The sequence below is a fragment of the Cyanistes caeruleus genome, chromosome 2, assembly GCF_971803275.1.
Source record: "Cyanistes caeruleus chromosome 2, bCyaCae1.hap1.1, whole genome shotgun sequence".
NCBI classification, from domain to species: domain Eukaryota; kingdom Metazoa; phylum Chordata; class Aves; order Passeriformes; family Paridae; genus Cyanistes; species Cyanistes caeruleus.
The window spans coordinates 95224927-95248480 of record NC_141702.1 but is presented as its reverse complement, the minus strand read 5'-3'; the positions used below and the strand labels follow the sequence as shown (position 1 = coordinate 95248480).

The 23554-nt window shown below is 37.9% G+C and overlaps 1 long non-coding RNA gene across 2 annotated transcripts in view; it reads right to left on the bottom strand.

The window, feature by feature from the left end:
• Nucleotides 1-23554, bottom strand: part of LOC111926130 (uncharacterized) — a 156133-nt gene that overhangs the window by 123301 nt on the left and 9278 nt on the right. For both annotated transcript variants that reach the window (XR_015283653.1, XR_015283654.1), the window contains exon 2: nucleotides 16958-17042. This is a non-coding gene — a long non-coding RNA (uncharacterized LOC111926130). The remainder of the gene's footprint in view (nucleotides 1-16957; nucleotides 17043-23554) is intronic.

The window sequence follows — 23554 nt, the reverse complement described above, 5'->3', positions numbered from 1 at the left end:
ATGTGATTTCCTAATAACAGAAATACAGGCCTGTATTCAGCTTGTATTATATATATAAGATTGTTCAAATAGCTGAAACAATCAAGAGCATCATTTCTTAGTGAATGTAGCCAATGTAAAGCGATTTGGAATCAAGTGCTTCTGCTAATGAAGAATTAAACCTAAATTTTCACAGAATTTATCAGTACTGTTCTTTCTTCTGGCTGGTACTTGAATCAACATTGTAAAATGTTATATATCTTCTAGAATTATAAAGTCATCTAATTGTATTCTAAAATAAAACTAAATGATCTTTAAGGTCCCTTCCAACCCAAGCCATTCTATGATTGTAGGACACTATTCCAATTTTTGGGGTGCATGTTATGTATTGACAACAATCATGCCTAAGTATTTATACAATAAATATACTACTTGAGCAAGGTTCAACAACAGGATGAGGTTGCAACAACCAAACCTAATTCTGAACCAACCGTGAGAAGTCAGAGTTGATGTTTTGAACAATGAGACCTATATTAGATCACAATAAAAATTTTGGTACTAAGACTAGGCTTAGGAGAGGTTATTTGATGTTCAAAGACAGTATTATTTTCAACAAAGTTTCTATGACTTCTATCACTTATTTTAGGTAGATGTAGATCCAGGATGTGCCAGGAGTCAGCTGTAATCAGACCAAGTAGATAATACAGTTAAATGCCATTAACGTTAGCCTCAAAATAACTGCCTTTTTTAAATTGCCATACAACTGTGTACAAGAAGCATTCTCCTTTTTATAGAGAAGTACTTATTCTATAGACATGAACAGAGAGAGTAAAACTGGTGTCAGATAACAGCTGCTGAAATTTTCCTGTCCGAAGGAATGCAGATAGAAAATCAAATGATCATCAGGATTCAGAAACAAGAATTGCCATTGAACCAAATTTTAGCAGCAGAGCCACAAGCTGATATGCTTCCTTTTCAGTTTCAAAATGAAAGTGCAGTTAATCACTTTCATGGTGCATGAGAGAAGCAGGAAAACAAAATCTCCTGTGCCTTCAAAAGCATGCTGCTCGTGCCTGACAGAAAGAGGAGCACAGCCTTGCCTCCTGTGAAAACTCCAAGTGCAAAGGGCAGCAAGCACCACACACCCCTGTTGGTCCCTACTCCATTGCCAAAATCTCTCCATTGATCTTCTACAATGCCTGGTGCTCAGTCAGCCCAAAAATAACACTGGTGCTATGCTTCAGATTTGGGATTTGAAACAATGCAAAATGAACTGGTTAGCAAAAGAGTGCTACTGATTAGCACAGACAGCATGGGATGAAATGCAGAATGCTCTCTGACAATGAAGGCTAGTATAGGAGCAGGGCGTTTAATCTTGTAATATATTAGGCTAATGGGATATTCCACTAACTGCTCTTCATGCATTGCCAGTTTGCAATATGGCTGGAAGGAGGTCTTGGCACAGAAAATAGAAAAGGCCTTTGGTTTCCAAGGCTGGAAGGACCACGGAATAGAGCTTTCAAAACTACTGGAAAAGGATGCATCGTGAGGCATCATTCCTCTCTGGGACTACAGAGAAGTGCTGATGGTTTGCAGAGACCACTGTTAATTCCTCCAGCTCAGAAGAGTTCTCCTCACCATAAATGTATCCTCCTCAGGATATACAGACACACTTCAGTGGAGACAATGTATTTCCTTTCAGCTGTCTAGAAATTAAGACATCTTGATCCCAGAGGCAATGTTAATCAGACTCCAAAAGGACCTCAATCTACTTGTTATAACTTCAAAACTTTGCTTGAAAGAAATTAAAAGATAAAGTAAAGAGAAACCTGAGAATGCCAATATATCTACAAGAGCATCCTTGACACCATTGGTCAGCTTCAGAATGGGTTGTGCTGGAACTTACTCTGAGTAATGCACCAGAAACTCCACAGAAGACAGGAATTCCTATGTACTGCCTTCACCATTTTTGATAGAAAGCTTGTGATATAGCTTATTAGTTAAATTTTATATCTCCTTTAGTTATTCTCAGTTCATTCTCATCTAAGACTGAAGCAACAGGATAATTTTCAAGCCTGAAAAGCTATAAATCGGTATTTAAATGGGCAGTTTCCAATACCCACTTCATCAGAAGTGTGATTTCTCCCTGAGAACATAAGACAGCACAGCTTCCTTGAGGAGTCACATAAGCTGGGTTAGAAGGGACCCATAAGGATCAGCAAATCCAACACCTAGCCCTGCACAGGATCACCCCCAAGAGTCAGCTCGTGCCTGGAGTATTGTCCAAATGTTTCTTGAATTCTGTCAGGCCTGGTGCTGTGACCATTCCCTAGGGGCCTGTTAAGAAATTAATTTCTAGCACACATGTAACTTTGTATCTACTTGTTTACAAACTGTGAACCAAAAATTGACATGGAACACCATGTATGTGGAACTTAGGAACACAAATCACAGAAACTATTCCAGTCTCAGGTCGATGTAGAGAAAGAAGAATCTCAGTTAATATCAGAATACTCCTGCTGTTGTCTTATCGCACCGATGATTAAAGATAGTTGCCCAAAATCTATGTCTCATTATAATGCATCAGTAAAGCAACTAAGGCAATCATACCTCAGACTTCTGGAAAGTGTTTGGAGCCTGGGTTTAGAGTTGGGAGTGAACACAAGGTTTTCATAAGAAGAGACACAGTCACAACTGACAATTCATCAAAACTGAAATTATTCCCAGAAGAAGTTCCTGTCCTCAAAAAAAAAAAAAAAAAAAAAAAAAAAAAAAAAAAAAAAAAGGAAAAGCCCCAGATTTTAAATTCTAGAAATCAGCCATTTCAACATTTTTAAAACAAAAACTCTTGGGTATGCGGCTGAAAGCATCTTCTCCTGTTGAAACTTAATTTAGTTTATAGTAAAAGGTTAAAAAAAGAAAAAAGGGGTCACCATTAAAATGAAATACGTTTGTTTGTTTCTCAAGTCACTCATATATTCACTGAGTCTCATGCCAGGCCTAAAATTTCAAAATCAACAGAATACTTGTGAGACAAGAAAAGTGTTCTGTATATCCACACAGCAAAGGGAACATTAGCTGTTCAAGCTCTTCCCAGTTTCCTTGCAGTGCAGCTCAAAAATTACTTTTTCAAATCCCCCTGAAAAATGGAATCATAGTCTAGTTCTCCAACCTTTTAAATGTTTAGAGACTTTTAAAATTTCTTTTATATTATTATACTTTTTGGAAAAAAACTACACAGCTAGTCCTTAGGAGACTAAAATCGAGGGGTTACTTCAACCAAAACAACCACAAATTATTCTTTTTGATTAATGAAATCAAAGCATTAAATATACACACCTATATTTTACTATGGCCATTGCACAGAGAATGGATTCATGACTGTTGATGCTGGAACTGTTATGGCAAACTAGATTGTGGGGGTTTTTTCATTTTATATATTTGAAAAACTGAAGACCAGTTAGAGGCCGCTCCTCTTTTTCAGCAGCCATCTTTTTCAATCTTCTCAGTAAAGCACAGAACACAGTCACAAGAGAAAGCTGAACTTATTTCAATCAGTTCAGGTTATAAATTTATGAAACTAAAGACCAGAAAAGACTATTTGATAAAGCAATCTGAGTGCTTCTATATGACAAACTATCAAATTTCCTTTGGGTTCTTTCATTTTGTGCTCCCATCACTGTATCTGGCTGACACAGTGTTTGGCTAAAGCAAGCCTTAATGACAGCCCTCCACCTGAGGGACAGCTGTGATATTTATTTAGGCACAACATACATATATAGAAGAAAATGGCCACTAAGGCTCTTTAGACATCGACACAAAGTTAACTAGCCACTGACTACAATCTGAAACCTAAAAAAAGTACCCCTGGAATTATGTATCTCCATTTTGGATACAAAATCATCAACTTTCCCTGAAATGATTGAAAAGTTGATACTTTTTCAGTTCTTCTAGGATTATCTAGGACATCCCAACTATGCAGTCCTAGCTGTGCTGCCAAACCCACTCAGCATTGAAGATGTATTTCTTCTCGTGTCCAGCTGTTCAGTCAGGCACATCTTTACCCAACTTTCAACTATCCCACTGAATTTGGGTTTCTGCAGTGCCTGCTACCCCAAAGGTCTTGGTATCTGGAGTAAAAAAAAAACTGTTTTCCACTATGCAGCAGGACTGCTATAGGAAAAAAAATCTTTTAAACAGTGTGCTAGATTACCCTATGAGGAGAAGAAAATGAAAGTTTAGCTTAAAAAATCATCTACAATTATGAGAAATATCCTCAGATTTCCTTCCTGGGATGTCTTTTGTTTCACTGAGTGAGTCTAGTTTATTGATTTTATTGACTGCAATACATCAGGTCAGGAAGCAGCAGCTTGCATGCTTACTTGTTTATACGTCTTTCATGAACTAAAGCACATTCTGCTCTTCAGAGAAGAGGAAGGGTCTCTTTAGACCCCAAAAACAAATTTCCAGTATTGTAAAATAATGCTAGGAATATGAGGTGTTGTGACAGAAACATGTAGAAACACCAAAGTCTGTAATTTTTTTAGCACTTTGGCATAATCAACTCCAAATCAGGAGATGAATTCAGATTGTTGCCCTGGTTATCACTGCTTCTAAGAGTTCTTTGTAAGGTATTTGTGAAATAATAGACTGTGGCTTTTAAGGCCAGAAAGGACCACATAGGACATTTCATGTAGCACAACAATATAATTTCACCCAGCTGTGTATGCATTGTTTGCTAATGCATAAAATCATTTGCAGACTCCAAGAAATGGTAAGCTTGCTCCTCCTCTTCATCATTTGTTCCTGTGGCTGATAACTTCATTGTTAACAACTGAGCAGTAACATTAATCTAGGTGGAAACCAAAAAATACTGGGAATAGCACTATCTGATTAAACACTGATATTCAAGGTAATTAACATCCTTTTTGCCAGGTCTGTTCATCATAAAAGCAACAAAGTTTTAAGATTTATTTCTTTCTAAGCAAATTTTTGTATTTGTTTCTCATTCATTCATGTTTCTAGAAGCTTATAAAATTTGGGGGCAAATCCATGTTCTGTTTTCCATCTCCATAGGCCACAATGCTTTCAAACAATGACTGGTACTTTCTTCTGTAGCTTTCTGTGATTTTCATGCAGTTTTTTTTTCAGGATAGAATGGAAGCCGCCTTCTCACAAAGAAATTATTCCCATATGGATTCATAGCTGAAAGTTCATGAGAACTGCACATGCACAAAAAAGGAATAAGAAATGTGAATACTCTTTGGGATGTCACAGAACACATTTCCAGATAAAATAATAGTCTACATTTTTGCAGATTTTCCATCTTCAAAATATTGGACATGCATTCATCATCAGATATTAAATATCATAAGTGTTATTTTACGAAGGTTAAGCTTCTGACCATCACTGTCAGATTCACTGCTGCAGTTACGGGGGTGATAAAAAAATGTTGTATATGAATGACAGACTCTGCAGTGCACTTGACTTTGACACATACATTGCCAGCAGCATTCTTGGAAATCTCACTCCCTGGAAGAGGTGTAGGATATGGAAAGAGTGTGTGGCACAAAGGCTGACTGCTACCATATATTAAGACCAGGTGGTCTTGATGGGTGGGCTATAACCCCCTTATCTGCTCTCCCTCTGCAAATCTGTACTTATTTTGAAGCTTTACCCTTCCTTACAAGTTCTGAGTCCTTTATTAGAAACTGAGGCTCAGAAGAACAGAGGATTAGCTTTTATTGTCTCACTCATGGCCAGGCCTGTCTGAAGGTCCTTTTCTTCTGTAAGAAGTGGTTATTGACAGCAGAATTCTGCAGAGGATAATGCCCAGAATACATCCGTACACGGCAATGAACCATGGTGCAGTGACTCCTGAGCAAACCTGACAGCTGAGATAGCCCTGAAGCACTTGCAGAAAAGCTGCTAAGGTCCCAAAGGAGACCCAGATTTGTTTATATGGCCCTGCACCCAAGTAGTCAGCCCTTGCTCTAGTTCAGAGTAACCTTGATACAGCTCTACCAGCTCAATGCTCATCTCACCACGACTACAACAACCCATGGCCAGGAACTGCCCACTGCAGGGGAATGTTACAGCAATCAGCACTTCAGAAATGAATGCACAATAAAGACATGAAGAAAGCAAGAATGTACTTTAAAGTTTCATGTTTAGCATCTGTTACACTTGCTGAGAGGGAAGCCTAAGTTTGACTGATTTGATCAAACTAAGCAATTCAAGCATCTTCTCCCTAATTTTAGGCTGAAGAAAATTGCAGCAATGCAGAAGCAGATGACAAATCAAAAGAAGAAAAATAGAAATTAAAAGCTCAGTTCTGGCCTTTCATCTTTATTACCCTTCTTTATGTGCATATGGAAGGTGTTCAATTCTTTCCAAGTCTGTATGATATTCCCTTGTGTTTCAGGACCTGCAGAGCTGTAGTTGTCTATAAAAAGGCAACCTAACAGCTTCCTGTGTCTGAGAGTTGAATGTGTTATTTGTTACCAGCTGGTTCATGGATAGCTTGAGCCCATGTCTTGGCTTTAAGTGATCAAACTGACTTTAAACCACTCACTCATGGGGTATATTCATGTATAGAGAGAATTTTGTTGCAATATTTTATTTCTGAATTATGCCATAAGACTTCTTTTTCCTAAACCAATATTAAAACCAGAATCTCTAATACGCCAAACGCAGACTGCATTTTTTGGAAAGCTGATACCAAGCATAACAGTAAATGAACCCTTCTGAAAGGTTAAAATTGCTTTCACATAAAACATTTTCTACCAGGAAATGGAAGTGGAATGTTGAATTAAGTATTTAACTTGAAAGAACTGTGCACAGACTCCAATGGTTCATTATATTTTAAAATTAAAAAAGCAAATATCTTTTTATGAGCATACATAGTTCTAGCTTCATTAAAAGGGTATTATGAAGGCAAAATGAATCCCTGTATTTTGGATGCTTCTTTTAACCTTCTAGAAGCTCCCTTCCTGTCCATTAAATATTCTAGGGTGAGCTTTCACAATGTGGTAAAATTCATCCAACAGTTCTGCTCCCTTCACTTCCCCTGCATCCTTTCCTCCCTGACATGCAGTCCTATTCCTTCCCTTCCACTTTCTCATTTTCACATGACTCCTTGATGAATGTAACTGGATTACTAAACCAGTAAAAAGCTATCCATGTTTTTGTTTTGCTGAATTGGTACCAGCCAGAAAGATGAACCAGCTCTAAGGGTTATAAAGAAACCAGAGCTGGTGCAGAAGCTGGTGCAAAAGCAATGGTTGAGAACAGCACTCAAGATTTTCTTGGAAGACCTCAAACCCTTAAAGCACCTATTCTAAATAATGTGATTGCCTCTTGAAAATATACTTCCTGTTTGAGATGGTGACCTGTTGCAGTAGATTATGCAAAAACTAAAGGATGAAAGTAATCATACCAGATTTGCCACTTACAGAGACAACAAAGATTGATGGCAAACATGCACCATGGGGTGGTTGCCCATTCTCAGGAGCAAATATTCCTGCATGAGGGCAGTGACCTCATGACACATCTTTATAGAATGCAAACAAAAAGTGTCTGTTTCATGGGTGCAATCTTTTGCTTTGGAAGGAAATAAAAAAATGCCAACTTTATACAGTTTCCTTTAACCTTGATTTTGATTCTGTGATCATTCAGGAAGGGAAGAAGCTATCCAAATGAGCCTGACACACTGACCTACTGCTGATTTGCCAGATTCCAGTGTCCTCAAGTGTGACACAACATTATTATTCAGTGTCCTGTATTTAAAATCAAAAGTGATTTAATCTGGCTCTCTGCCATACCATTTGCTGGCATGTTGACACCATGTAAATAATGCATAGCTCTGTGACCACACTACTTTCATGCCACATGCTGGGAGAAACAGACAATGCCTGGTATTAGTATTCGCTGCATCTGAGATACCTTGGAAATTTGAAAAATTAACATGAAAATGACTTCAAATATTTGTAGTCTCCGGCTCCAAACTTCTTCATTACAACTCAAAAAGAACCCGTGCATCTATTGTGATTAGGAACAGAGATTTTTGATTTGTATCTCACATCTTTTAAAAGTCACCCTTCTAAGATTGTTTATAAATAACTGAGTTTATTAACTGACACAAGAACACTGGCAAGACTTTTCTCTGTTGACTGTAAAGGCCACCATTTTAGAAGGAACCTCAAAATATAACAAAAACACAGTTCAAGACTGCAAAATTTGAAATAATTGGTATCGGACATTGCTCCCTGCTAACACTACACAGTCTATTTCTACTTTTCAATCATTTCAAAAGTTAAACCTACCAATGCCATCATGGCATGCTCATCAAACAAAAGTGAAATTGTGGTTTTCTTTAGGGAACAATGTAAAGCAAAAAGAGCATATTTAATATGCTACCTACTCCTTACATTAGAGTCTTTTATCATCTAAATATCATGCAACCTCAGTCATATTAAGGGCAAACAGCAATATATGCAGCTTTTCACAGGACATTTAACAAGACTGGAAGTTAGCATCTATATCACTGCTACCTAGCTACTGTTCCATACACTCTCCCCTTCAATCCTCTGATTAGCAAACAGAGAAAGAGCTGATTTAGTTTTACCTTTTTGCAGTTTACAATAATGAAAAAACTGCTATTCTTCATTTCCCTGGGCCTATGTTGTCAGAGCAGGAGCGTGATGCGCATTCTTCCTGTGAAGCTACACAGGAGTAACTATCAAATCAGGACAAACAACAGAATACAACAATGAAGAACAGAAAGCTAGAAGCTGGGTAGTTACAAGAAGGTTGGGGTGGCTGTGTTATTGTGGAAAAATCACCTCAATCTTCACTCTGTGGCCATCACTAGTGAAATACGGAGATATGCATTTACCTACAGACTTCAGATTCCCAAAGCCTGAAATAAAAGAATATCCATCTTAAAACCACTGAACTATGCAATTGGATCATAATTTCTCAGGGCAAAACAGATGCATGCATCAAAATGCCTTGCCCAAATAAATTCCTTTGAAACTTTGGAACAGAGCAAACATAAAAATGAAAGGGAAGGGCTCTTTTATTTTTCTGCTCCTATGAGACAGTCAAAGCACACAGAAATTTGGTGTCTTTCTGTTCAAGGATGAATACGTTGGACAACATTCTGTACTTGTCCACGTTGTTCAAAAGGATCAGCATTTCGAGAGTCCCAAACCAAGACCAATTCTTTCTGTTTTCTCCATTAAGAAGACCAGAATCTTGTGGTCTCTTTTCAAAGGAATGTCTTTGTCCAGAACCTTGCCTCAGAGATTTATTTTCATTATGTTATTTAGAACAGAAAAGAACACTGGAATGACTTCCTAATTTCTTTAGTAAATCTGTTCTTAATCTGCTTTACTCCAAGCATTTTACAGAGTTTCTTACATGATGTTCTACTCTGAAGTTCTGTAATTACACACACAGTGGTCAAACTTTCTCTTGACCAGAAAAGACTGGCAGTAATTCCAGTAAATTGAAAGGAAAAGTTTGGGGAAAAGAGTAGGACAGTTGAGAAGATAACTTAGTGCTTAAGATGTGATGTCTGTTCTAACAGCTTCTCTGGGTAATGGAGTTGTCCCTCACAGAGTACTGACAAAGCCTGTCTTGTGGAAGTTTTCTACAGTTTTTGTTTTGCCTGGGGTTTAGATTTCACAAGGCTAACTAGATTGCCTTTGTCTAGGAAACCCCACGGGTGAAGCCAGATGGTGTCTGTGTGCAAACTGCAAAGATTGAAAATGGGGAAAGGGTAGTGGCTGAAAATGGGAATAAAAACAACTGAACTAGATGAGTGGGTAAAGTACAACAAGCTAACAAGACGTTATGAAGTGGCATGATAAGGGTAATGAAATGTGCTCTTCACAGGCAAAAATGTAAGTATTTTGAGGGGAATGTCAAATGTATTTGGGCCTTTTTTCTAAAGTCCATTCAAAGCTTCCTTCAGCAAGGTATTCTCTCTTCCTCCTCAATGAATTCTTGTGACAATTCTGTTAGCTACAGAAAATTCCTCTAAATAATTGTTGCTAGATACATATCTCTATATGCAAGAAAAAATTATTCCAAATGAGTCCAGTACTAGACAAGTGGCAAGTAAAAATAGCACATCTTGCACATTCTTACTAAGAGCTAGCTCAGCAGTCAGCAGCACTGCCTGAACAGTCAGCTGTAAAAGTTCTTGTTTTGTGATAACCTGATTTGACTATTTCCTTGACCAAAACGTCCTATTTCAGTGACTTAAAATATACAGGTCAGTCTCACATTTTGTGCAGCTGAAAGTGCATGCACACTGAAAGAGCAGATTCTAGGTTAATGTGAGATACTGAGAGCAGCAATGAGTCTCTTTGGAGGAAATGGTGCTCTCTTCCTGTGATCGTGGTTTCTCAAGGGCACAGGGGTTAGGAACATGGCAAATAGAGACTGACACATTTAAAGGCAAGTTTTCTGACGGTGAGTGTTTGTAGAGTTGTATCTGATGGCCATATTTACAAACTCGAGCACATGAGGTTTCACAGAAACACTCAAAAGGGAGGAGAGAGAAGATGATTGGCACAAGCATGAGCTGCTTCCTGTGGTGGCTGAGAAGGGTGTGCTGGGTGCCAGGCAGCAGTGGGAGCTGTGGCACACAGCTGGGGACACCCTCATATCACGGCAAGAAGCTGAGTGGAAGGGCAGAAAATGCACACCTGCACCTGAGCCAAATCAGAGCCCAGGACAATTCATTTCCTTGCTTCTGAGTTGTATCATTTGTAGAGAAGTTTCAAGTGACACACAGAAACAGTATTTGTTTAATATACATTAATGATTATTATCCTATCCATACAGCATTTTGAAAATTTTCTGTGATAAGCAGTGCTAGATTTGTTAAATTTTCTACCATCAACATTTTAGTTCACTTCTAAAAAACATACACAATTCCACACAGGTGTACTCTCTGACTGTTTACAGTTCCAGGGTTATACCCTTGCTTATCTGTTCTCTTTGGCTAATGTGGCTTGATGATTTCTCTCTGTGATTTTCCTTTTCAATCGTATACATCAGATAGCAGATATTCATGATTCCCTTCCCTACATCATGTGACACATTTTCATAATGCAGTGATAACATTGCAGACTTGCTTTTGAGAACTAGGCTTGATCAACTCTCAGTCAGCTCTCAATATCTTAGAAATTAGCACTATTTTTTACAGTATAAATTAGAGAATGCAAGGTATTTATAACTTGAAAATATTGAATTCTGTGTTACATCTGTAGAAGCTCAGTACTCAGTCTGAAGTTCCATTTGTTATTTAAATCTAATTCTATTTCTGAAGCAGCCTCTTTAAAACTGTATCTGCTTCATCTCTGTGCCAGGCTGGTCTCTCTGATATGACTGATGTTTTGGAAGACATTGCCCTGAAAGGAGACTACGCTTGCAGCAGAGCACTTGAAAGCCAGCAGACCGCCATCCATCTTCTTTACGGCATGTGCTGGGATAAACAATGGGGAAATCAGACACTTACTGAGGCTGCATGGAAAAGTGGTGAATCACAGTTTCATGGAAAACTTGGTGAGGGTGCTAAGTTACAGTTTTGGAGGTGTTAAGTGCTCCAGATGAAGGCATACTTAGCTCTCTGTAAAGAGCTTAGGTATAACTCTGCTTGCTTCAGCTCAAAGTAACTGCTTTTAAACTCCCTAAAATTGCAAGAGGCAACTACTTGAATGTTCAAATATGCTTAAAAATCTGAACCCCAGATTTTGATGAGCAGTAGTCTCAGTCTGCCAGCAAAGGTCAGTCTTGAACTCTCCACTGTATGAGTGTTGCCTGCCTACCCACTAGAAGTAGGTCATTAACACCCATCTGACCAGTAACTCAGAAGTAATGAATGGGAAATATCCCTCTTGGCCTGTATTTGAAATTGTGACATAAAGGTAAAAACCTAACCATGCCTTTATGACATTATTATCCTATCCCTCCAGTCTTACCAGCCTTCATACCTCTAATTAAACCTGCAAAAAATAAATACCTTACTGACAGTTTCTCCTTAGGCTTGGTATGAGTAATCTGACTACATCTGGAAAACCGTGAAAAAAGACGTGAAACAATTTTTCATTTTAAGAGATTTTTTTTTATTCTAAAGATACATTTTTTTAAATTAAAAAAAAAAATTCTAAGCTAGAGTCACTGTGTCAAACTAGAGCAAAATCTACACACTACAGTTATGATAAAGTTGGTTTTTTTTAAAGTTACTATCAATATTTTTTTAAAAGGCAGAATAATTTGCACTTTTACGATTATATCAGTGAAAGATCTAGCAAGCCAAAGTGCTTTCCTTTTCCATTCCAACTAAATCATACACTATTTGGGGTAGAAATTTGGCAGGAAACTCTCTTGTATTATCCCTATATTGTGGCTGGACTGATTTCTTTATCCTTTTTTGATAGATGGATGTCTACCTGAGCCCTGAATATCTTCACCAGTGCTGATTCCAAAGCTTCTTTTGGCAGCTGGTTTCCTTGGCTATGAGTTCTTATGTTTATAAACATTTCCCTGATATATAATTCTAATTTTTTCCTCACAATGCTTCAAGCCACTCCTTGTTACTTGCTTGCTTTCTTAACTAATGAGAATAATCAAATATCATCTCTTTTTCATTTACTCTCTATTGCAGACAATAAGAGGTCACTTTAAACTTCCTGGAATTAACATGATTGAATTAATCTCAACATCATACCGTGGGCCTGATTTTGCAAGCCTACCATCAATTTCCTTACATAGCTCAAGATTTAGACAACTTTTTAAAACAAGTATCTAAAACCAGTTACAGTACTTCAGCACATAACCATAAAAGACCATAAAGAAGACTAAAGTTTTCCCTTCTCATTATGTATATTCCCATGGATTATGTTGCATAAATTGTTATACTAGACGATTATGTGGACCTTTCATCATTCTAGAAAATGTAAGGGTTTGCAGAGCTGAAAAAAAGAATAATGCTGATTGTTGAGACAACAGGAGAGACTGACGCTAGAAAGCAAAGAAATTACACAGTACATCAGAATCAGTAATGTCACTGAATTGGGAGGCTGGTGTCTTTGTAACCACTCCAAGACACTTAAGACAAGAAAGGAGAGATTTATTTCAAAGAGAACAAAGACAACTTTGAGAAAAGGATGGTAGGCTATGAATTGCCCTTTTGGAAGAGGAGGTACTTTTAGGAGATGATACTGGGGTCCAAAATGTGCTAAAGTGCTTTGGGAAGCTGGTTTTATGTTGGAAAACTACAGCAGACTGTTAGCCATGCAGCACCAAGCTGCCACACTCAGTTCATGACCAAGGACCTCGAGATAAAGGAGGCTGAACTGCAACCTGAATGCAAAAAATGGTAAAGTGAGCTAAGTCCTACCTTTCCTCCAAACAATTCCTACTCACCTACGGTTTCTTCCTTGGTATGTGCAGAGTTTTGTATATTCCCTCCTAAGGTACCCAGTCATGGTCCTTGGCACAGTATAGTACATTCTTTTCTGGATAAATTCTACAGGGTGCATTATAATACAGAAATTCTTCAGCAGACTTAGCCCTGAATTGGATTTTCACAAAGTGATCATTAAATCAAAAGTATTGAGCACTTGATAGCTTCTGCAAATTCCTCTAAATACATGCTTATCCTGTCTTTGAACCAGCAAGGGGCTAGTTATTGCAGCTTCATGGGTCAGAAAACAGGATGCATGAACACACAGAAAGGTGGATCAGGATAGTGTGACTCTGGGAGTCTTTTCTGTTAATGGGATGAGAGCACTTGGTTCAGAACGTGTTTGCTCAAGCTTCTGGACACATCACATTCCCATCAAACATGCTCATGTGACTAGTGGGAGCTGTACCAGAACTAGTCATTAGTCTAATTTGCCAAGGCATTCTCATACTACTAACCTGGCATGCATCTTTCTAGTTACCATGTAATTGTTTACATTTTGTCAGTAGTAACACAGTACCAAACGTGCCAAGACCATTCAAATGTTTTTGACCATTTCTGTAGTTCAGTTCCAACCATGAAAAGTAACTCGGAAATTCCAATTATAAAAGAACTGATTCATCCGGCCATTCATCCCTTGTAGTAACAATTAAATAAGTTGTTTTAGAGTAGGAGTGTTATGACCACTGAATAGAAAACTCAGTTGCCTCAGAGCTGACCTTTTCCAGGTAGCTTTTAGCCACTATGCCATTTTCTCTAAGCTTTAACCTCTGCATGTGCATTGGGAGCAACGTGTTCAAAGAACACTTTGTTCCTCTTTTCACTGTAGGACTGTCACTTTTAAGATGTGAGAAATGTGGTTGTTTTTTTAAATAAAGGAAGTATGAGTAATTCTGTGAAGCCACGAAGACCAAACTCTGCATACACAGTTGTTCCAACACCTCACATCACATGACATCACCTCACAAAAATTAAGGTTTTGAAATTCTGATGTCCAAAATAAAGTTACTAAAATTACAGTGCTTTCATGCTATCAAGTCCATCTAGGAGAATTGTTTTCCTGACAATGAGGATAAAATTTCCCAAATTAGAATATTGTACTTGCAGGTTTTCTTATTGTGACTCCATCTCTCTACTCAACAACTTGCTGCTAAGCATTACTACTATATACAAACCACCCTGCAATATTGCTCCGGTTTTAAAGATCCACTAGACACCACCTGACTTTGAGAAAAGTTTGGACTTGCTGGGATACCTGTTTTTGCATTTAGATTTGTCTCTCCCACGGGATCATAACTGGAGGATGCTGTAGATGCCACATACCTAAATGTCTACATGGAACATGTAACTGCAGGCTTTGATAGAGGTAGACAGACAAGCCTGCTCTCTGATGGAATGTTACTTTCAGGTACAGCTGCACTGATGTGCAGTCTAGAGAAAAGCCACTTTGAAGCCACTCCTGCATGAAATATTTGCATGGGCACTAGGACAGCAGGAAACCTTGTGCTCCTGTGCTGCTGCCTGTTATCATTCAGATCCTATCTGTTTCAGCCAGCTCCAGAAGATTGAAGCACAGGCTCAATGAGAAGTTGAGCACAGAATTTGAGGAAGCAACTAAGGACAATCTGCATATGGCCAAACCTCTGGCCACACAAGCTATCCATCTGAGGCTTGCAAAGCAACAAGGTACCCCCACACACACCTTAGAAAGCCACTGGTACATAGACACATGTAGATGCTGAACCTGTCAGGCCCTAGGACAATCTGGCAGACATGGGTGCTTGTACACCCTGGTGTTCCTCACCTTCTGACCAGAGCACCTTGCTGGAAGGCTTAAAGTGCTCTCAGGATGGGATAATTAATCTTCAAGCCCTACTGAATCATGTACAGCCTATAAACAGACTCACTCCTTCTTCCATATCACATCTAAGGGCAATGATGCTTTTGAGGCCAGAATCCCTTTTTAAAAAAAGGGAGTACTGTCAATGCTTTTTTGAGGTTCAGAAACTCTGGATCTTGCCACCTTTAGAACAAACCAGTTAAATATGGTGACATTTGAGGCATGAGCAGGTTTTATAAATATGATTAGAGGATGACAGAACATATGTTCTTAGGTCAGCGAAAGGAGAAAAATCAGGCAAATCAATTAATTTCCTGAATCCTTCTTAGTACAGTTCAGGAGAACCAAGTTCTAATCTGAATGGGGTTTCAGGGAGACTAAAAGCCTTATACCTACATAATACACATAAAATACAAATACCTACATAAAGTAACTAATGTAAATGAAATTTATTCTAACCCAAGTCTGGCCACTTAAGTCTATGGTAAAACTTTCACTGATAAATATGGAAGCAGTCTGAGACCTCACAGAAGCTTCTTTTAAAGAACTTCTAAACTTTCACCTCACCTCTTTAAAACATTTTTGCAAGCACATGCACCTCAAAGGTTTTATATAGCTGGTAAGCTAAAACATATGAGGGAGAAATAAGCTGCAGAAGAAATCTGTATCCAAGCTAAAAATTGGACTCAGTAGCGATATCCTGTTCTTTTCACTGAGCTTTCAAGACCACAGGGCAGAAACCATATTGTCCATAAGCTAAAGCTGTTTCTTCTTTACAAAGAAAATTGGCCATGATGACACTTGTAGCTCTACAGGTTTCCTTTTCACAGTATGGAAGATAATCCTTATTTTAAAACATCCATTCCAGTTTAGTTAGGCTGAGTTTTAAATGTTTAATGCACTTAAAGTAGAGGCTACGGGAACTGTAAAAATTCTAGCATGTTTAATCAGATCCTTTCAGCTATAATGTTCAAATACTTATGAAAAAAAAAATATCTACAGACATGGCAGAAGCACAGAGAAAACACTTCAAGTTTCCTTACTATTTTGTACAACAGAAATCAAAAAGATGAATTCTTCTCCTTGAAATGCTTAATAATCTCTTTGAAAATAAAATAAAGCACGTGAAACTACACAGGTGATTTTCAGCATGTGACCTCTGATAACAGTCAGTTCTTTGGGAAAATGATGAAATTGTGTATAAAAATCACTATATTAAAAAAAAAAAAAAAAAACAAAGAAAAAATAAAAAAAAAACCAGAACAGCAGAAATTGGACAGTGAAAAAATGGCATTGAGGCAGATTTCAGGAAATACATATTCTTTTTCTTTTCCAGTGTTACAATCCAAGATATTTTTAAATAACAGATATTGAAAACAGATTCCCATACAATTCTTAATAAGTTACAGTAGCCACCAGAGTTAGTGGTTCCTAACATGTGGCAAAAATGTAATACTTCTAACTCAAGCCATGTCATGTTGGTATTTCACCAGCATTCCTCAGGCTATTGTTACCATTCCACTAGTTTCATGGCATTTAATTCTTTCTGAATTTAAGAACAGATTATCTTCCCTTCTGATATTAACAGCGAGCAGTATAATCATAATAACCATGGTACATTCCAACCCACTGTCTCAAGATACTTTGATCTTTACCTCTGATTTTGGAGATGGAGAAATTTCAATTCAGAATAATGAGTTGGCTCTCTGGAATCAGCCAACAGTAAGGTCACTGTAGGGTCTAGAATGGAAAAAAAAAAAAGCAGAACTTCACAAACTTTATAAAGCCTACCTGATCTAACATGGAGAAGACATAATTCTCATCACCTTGAAATGATTTGCCCCCCAGTGATGCTGCCCACACGCATCTCCAGGGCAGCATTACCTCCTCACCCTGAAGCTGGGATCTCAACATGACAGACACACTGAGAGCACAGCCTGCAAACCCCTCTAAGGTGACAGCCTCATGGGGAATCTTGAACAGGAGCAAGTGTCCCCCACAGAAGCCAGGGAGAAGGATGTTCCCCTTCTGCTTGGTCCTCCCACTTGAGGCTCTGCTGTTGGAAAAGAAGGGGTAAAGAAATGCTCAATCAGATGTGAGCACGTCCACCCCAGAGCCATGACCCAACCAGGGCTGACATGTGGCACATGCCAGTCCTTACTCCCAGGATGTGCATCAGATTCAGATGCTAGGAATCCACATGCATTGGGGCAGCATGTTAAGTCTTATAAAAAAAAGTATCAAATGTCTTACTCCTCTGTGATACATTCATAATTATTAAATGAAACTTACTGCTTACACAAAACACATTGAAATCACATTAACAAAACCTACTTGATTTCAAAAGCAACTTACATCCAGTATTTAATATTTTAAAACTCATTTTAAATGAGTTTTAGATTAATTAATTAGAACATTGATATAAAAGCCTTTAAAAGAGACTTGAACTATTCATTGAACGACAGTAGAAAGAGATTCTAAAAGAGATCTTGAAAATCTTGCTGTAAAGCTATATCAATATTTTTATCAGGAATCGTCCCTAGTTAAGTATTACCAAACAAAGCAGAATTACACATAAAAGTTCAAAACCAGAAGTCCTATCATTAATGCAGGAGCTGCCACAAACTCCTTATGAGGAGTTGTTTACAAAACTGGATGGATTTTCTGTTCAAAGTGGCTAATCACACACTTCCCCAGAAGTTCAGTATGGGGATGACCAAGCATGGTTATAAACATGGGGATAGGTGAAAGACATGAAATCTGGAAAATATGGATGATAATATTTCAATGTCAACATTCTATTTTTACACACACAAAAAAACTCAAGTTGAATTTATGATTGAATTTCAACCTGAATTTGTTTCTTTGGATTTTTTCAATGGTATCACTTTTCCTTACATTCCATGAGGTTAGAGAGATGAAAAAACAAACTACATGTGACCAACAGTAGGAAAAGGCTCATTCCAGGACACAGAGGATTGGTTATCTGTCTCTTGAATAAAATACAATACAACAGTGGCTGGCAAAGTATTGCTGACTTAGCTGATGCAAATGCTTCAGGCAAGTTAGACATTTTGGAAATACCTTCTTATTTCACAACAGTTATTAATGCACTTCAGATGGAAGTTTTATTTTTCTTAAGCAGGACAGGAGTTCCTGAAGAGCAAGACATGTACCTGGAATTAAATTTTTCAGTTTTATTTATAGGAAAGATATTTTTTAATTGAAGTGTTAGATTTAAAATTCAACATTTTATTAAGATGATCTGATATTTGCCAAACTTCACCACCAAAGTCACAAATACAATAACCTGACATTTCTTTTTCATGTACTATCAAGGAAATTTACAGAAATGAAACTAAGCCTAAATCTAAAGGTGCCTGTTGCTCTGCCAACAAGCTCAGTATTTCTTTTCTTGCAAGTATGTCAGCAGTATATTTAGCACCAGGGTGGAAATAGGGTAGGTTGGACTAAAAGACTCATATAACATATTGCAGGCCTCACATTCCCACTTTTGTGCCACTCCTGGTGGTTTCTCTTGAAGAGTTTTGACTTCAAGAAAGTTGCTTGTCTACCTAAAATTCAAAACCAGATTTAGTAAGATACGCTAGATGCACAGATTAAGCCTTCCCCAGAAAATATTATTTTTCCAAAAGATGGTGAGTTATTTTTTGTTTGTTTGTTTGTTTTGAAGTCATGAAAAGCAGATGAATCAGCAAATGACAGAGGAATTAATTGTATATACAATAAATGTGAACACCTCTGCTGCATATATTCATCCTAATTGAAATACAGGGTTACTCTGTACGAGATCAGGTGAGGCCTCAGAGCACACAGAGTTAAACATAGTGGTTTTGTTGAGATACTAAAAGATGAGATATTACTGCTGACCACAGAGAGCAAATTACAATTAAGCACACATCTTTCTGGGAATTTTGCCAAGGGAAAAACAGGGAGAGGTGGCCATTACTGCTCCTTTGCTTAAGCTAGGGGAAAATGGAGATGTAGTTGCCCTAACTCTTACCAAATGAGGAATTGCACTCAGGGAATAAAGCAAATCAGTGCTAATGAGACAAATCAGGAAACCAGCTCCAAGAGAGCGAGTTCAAAGCACAAAAGTAGAAATGCTGCAGCTCTTTGTGTTATCAGCTTAGCACTGGGGCAACTGCATCACTGCTAACTGTTGCCTTGGCACAGTTTTTGCACAAAACCAGCTTCACAGACTTAAAAGACAGAAATGCATAAACAAAAAGTACAAATGTTGCATTATAGTAGAAGAAATTAGGGAGGTTGAAGAAGCAAAAACAAAGTTTCAGCAACACTTTTACTTTTGATAACAGGGATACCAAGAACTGAAACCATGGAGCTAGAGTGATAACAGCAGAGCACAATCAAGAATATTCATATAAGCTGAATTTCCTCAGCAGACAAAGGAGAAGGACAGGTAGCAAGTCTGGCCACAGTGACTATAATGTGTAAAGGATGAAAAGCATCCCAGCCTACCACTCCCCTCAATGAACTTGAGATTTACTCTACTGGAGAACCCAAACTGACAGAAAGAATACTGCTAATGGCAGGAAGATGTCACATCCTACATTATTTCAGCACTTGTTTGTTTCCTTACAGTGAAACTGATTCAGCAAGAAACAGACTATTCTGACTTTTCAGTCAAGGTATCTTTAGAAATTTGCCATAAATCTTTGCTGGTAATACATGGTACTAATACTTCTTCTATACGTAAGACTCAGAGGAGTGACTACCTGAGCATGGCTTGCAGCATTAACACATTTGTGCCATAATCTAATTGTGATGGCATCTAAGCAGAGGGGAACACTTCAGCACCAATCTCTCATGTGCCATGGCAAGCAACTTACCACCTGAAATGCATCTCTGACTGGGTAGGTTTGTTCTGGTTCTGAGTCCAATGTTAGCTCCAGTTCTCCTATCTGTCACCCCTGTTGTTACAAGATCTCTTTTTTATAGTTTCTCAGTATATTTTCAATGTGAAAAGTCATCATTAAGCAACATGTTAGACTATGCTCTACAAGATTCTTGAGTATATCTTTATGTCTGGATCAAATAGCCTTTACTTTTTTTCTTTTTTTTAATATTTGAGAAAAATCCCTTTTGGTGTGAAAATACTGGGAGTTTCCTCTTGCCTATTTTCCTGAGATCCTTGGTAAGCAAAAATCATTAATATTACTGTTTCTCATCATCCCTCAGCCTATCACAAGGCTGGGCATCCAAGCTGTACCCAACTATGGCTAATCAAAAAGAATTTCACAAGGAATAAAAATAATAGAGATTAAAAAGTCCAATTTGAAGTCTCAATTTCTATATAAGTTCGGCTCTTTTTTTGCCATGATAAGTTGGACTTACGGGCCTTCTCAAGAGATTTCCAGTATCACTAAAACAGGGAGCCAGCACTTCACAGGAGTCTCTGATGCAAAGAAAGCAATGTCACAGGCATGCTAAAGAAGCCAAACTCATTCATTAGTCCAAGGTCTCCTTTTAATTCAAATACTGTTTCATAATGAGTAAAAGTTTGGGACCCAGAATTTACTTAACAGTATAAACCAATATCTCCATGTGGTTTCTATAAACTCTCAATCCAGGATCAACATTCAAGGGCTTAATTGCACAAAAGGCAACATCACCAACCTGTCACTCTGGATGACCTGTATTAACACTGAGTGTCAAATTACCTGCAAAAATAACACCACAGTAAAAAAAAAAAATCACTCTTGACCTCCGTGCACATTTGTCTACATAATGTTAACAGAGAGCCCAGAAATTTGAAACATTCCATAAATAAAGAAGGTGTTCAAATCATTTGGAAGTACACAAGGAAGAAAGAGTTTTGCTGCTCTTTGGCAGCAACCTTATCCTTGAGTCCTTTCTCAGTCTGACCATGCACAAGGCTGTAGGACTGAAGCAGGAACAGATTAAAATATGCATGGGCATATGCATGCATCCATGTTTATACACATGCACACACATTTCTAAGCATGTGAGAAGGAAAGAATTTTAAGAAAGCTTTTCTGCAGGCAAGCTTAAGGAAGCCATGGACAACTGCCCTTGGTAAACTGATCTGAGATTAAGAAAAAAAGGAAAAGGTTGCCTTTGATGAAGGTATTTAGAACAGGTACAGCTGCACTGAGCAGGAACAGGAACTTTGTAATAAAAACACTCTGATGTGGCATTTACCCCAAAACACCAGTGAATAAAAATAAATACACATCCACAGAGCTTAGGCTATTCTGGTGCTGTTTTAATCACTTTAGAGTATCACAGTATCTGGAATGTACTGAAGTCAAGTTTCTAGTGATTATTTAGGGTTGCTGGAACCAGTTAATGGATATTTGTGTCTTTTAGGTAGTTACATATCACGTGAATCAATTACAGCATCTGTGAACACAAAGTTCTGCAGTAGTAACTGGTTAGTTAAGGAAATTTAGTGACCCAAAGCCGGGACCTACATCACGCACATTCCTTGTTGGGTTCATCTCTTTTTCCTATGGAGGTTGTTTGCATGGATTGCTACTGTCCTAAAGACCCACAAACTGAAGTCCCCTTATTCTCACTCATGTGAGCTACTTTTTTTCCAGTCCAGTACAGCTGTCAGTCAGGGTGGGATCCCTTTGAGAGCAACAAATGAGCCAGAAGCATAGTTCAACGGCCAGACACTTCAAGTCATAACAAGCTAGTGAAGCGAGCTAATTTTGCTTGCAAAAGAATTAGCCTTTATTAGCCACTAATACTACTTTTTGCCCTGCATAGCCCTTTAACCAGCTGCAGCTCCATTGACATCACATTTTGGAAAGATTACCAGTGGCACATCTGGTTATAGAAAGCTTAGAGGGCTTCCTAGAGCAGCTACCACTTATTAGGACATGAATGAACTTAAACTACCTGATGAACTTAATGAACTTAAGTTACCACACTGTAGGCATTCATATGGGGTAAGTCTCATCATTCAGACCACGAATTCGAATTCTTCAAGGCATTTTTGCCTGCATCTGATTTTTATCATAAGTTTATCACGTGTATATGTAAGTAGTAGAGTTCAAATTCATATTCGTAACTTATAAGCTAAGAACCGATGGAGAATGTGCAGAATTGCATCTATACATATATATTTATATATGGACTTACAATATTTAGTCCTGAGTTTAGACACAGTGATGAAATTGTCAATACTTTGTATTTTTCTCTCTTCTCCACTTACGCAGATTTGAGGAAAGTCAATAGCCTAGCTGCACTCACAGACTCACTTCAAGTATGTTCTAAAGTAATTATTAAGATTTACAAATCTAAATTAGGCTAAATCAGGTGTGATTGGTTTTTTTCCTATGGAAGTGTGCAGTGCTACCTTACAACTATGTGATACTGCTGTAGATTAAAAATCACAAATTAACCTACTGATCTAAAGACAAAAGACCAAATCTATTTTAATCAGCTGTGGCACTCCCTACACAACAAAATAATAGAATCTCCTAAGATTCCAACCAGCTAAGTACAGGCAAACTCACCTGATTTCATTTCAAAGGGTTCAAAGTCTAAGTAAGGAGCAAAATTATTATATTTTATTCTGCATAATGTTTAAAGAAAGACAGTACAAGGAAGCTTCACAGATCGGAATGATGAGGGAGAAGAGAAAAAAATCTCAAAAAAATAATAGTGTATTAAAAATAGTGTATTAAACAAACCACTTGTAAGTTTTCATTAATTGTAGTCTAGCTTTGAAGAAGAGGGAGAACAGCAAGTATTGTAGGTTCTCAGTCAAGTTATTTAGGTGGGGAATCCAAACCAGTTGCATTTTTTAGCAAATATAACCATAAAGAAGACTCACAAAGACAACTGATGTCTAAAAGTAGTAAAAAGGCCAACAAAGGAAAGACAGAGAGATAACTTTAAGAGCTGACTACCTCAAAAAAATTAGGGTGTGGGCCCCTATATACTGGGACTGTGCCTCTGACACTGGAAGTAATGGTCCTGCTGTTTCCCAAAGCACAGCATCACCTTGCCTCTCTTACAGCAGCAAGAAGTCTCCCTACAGATGGACTGCAGTTTCAGCCTCATGTGACATCTTATATTTTAAATTTTTCTAGTCTGTTAAGAAATGAGTGGGTCCTGATATGTTTCTCCTGGATTATAACAGCAATAATGTACAAAAGCAATAACATGTTCTTATAGCTAGGACACTCAACACCCTTCAAACCTAAACTGAATAAAAAGAACAACTAAGGTTG